This window comes from Muscardinus avellanarius, assembly GCF_963383645.1.
Source record: "Muscardinus avellanarius genome assembly, chromosome: 3".
Taxonomy (NCBI): domain Eukaryota; kingdom Metazoa; phylum Chordata; class Mammalia; order Rodentia; family Gliridae; genus Muscardinus; species Muscardinus avellanarius.
Window position 1 is genome coordinate 92,907,382 of NC_137788.1, and position 403 is coordinate 92,907,784.

Sequence of the window (403 nt, forward strand, 5' to 3'; positions counted from 1 at the left end):
AACATTTGTAAAGGTAAGTGTGGATAGTTAAAAAACAACTTTTTAATGCAATAAAATTAAGAAAGAATAAAAGCCTTATATAGTATTAATCCAGGTATCACTTAAGACTTTTTAAGGAAATACTTATGTATGCAGGTTATTCCCATTGGATTTCAAAATTAAAACTGTAGAATAAAGTCCATTTATGTATAAAAAATAAGGTTAGAGAAAATTATTTAAGAGGAATGTGTCTATTCTTTATGTTTTGGAATAGAAGTGGTTTTCAAACTTTAACATATATTATTATCCTCTGGATAGCTTGATAAACCAGATTGCTAAGCTTCTTCCTTCCACCAAGTATTTTTAAGTCAGGTGGTCTGAGGTTAGTGACCAGTATTCTCAGTTCCCCGGTGACTAAGGGGTG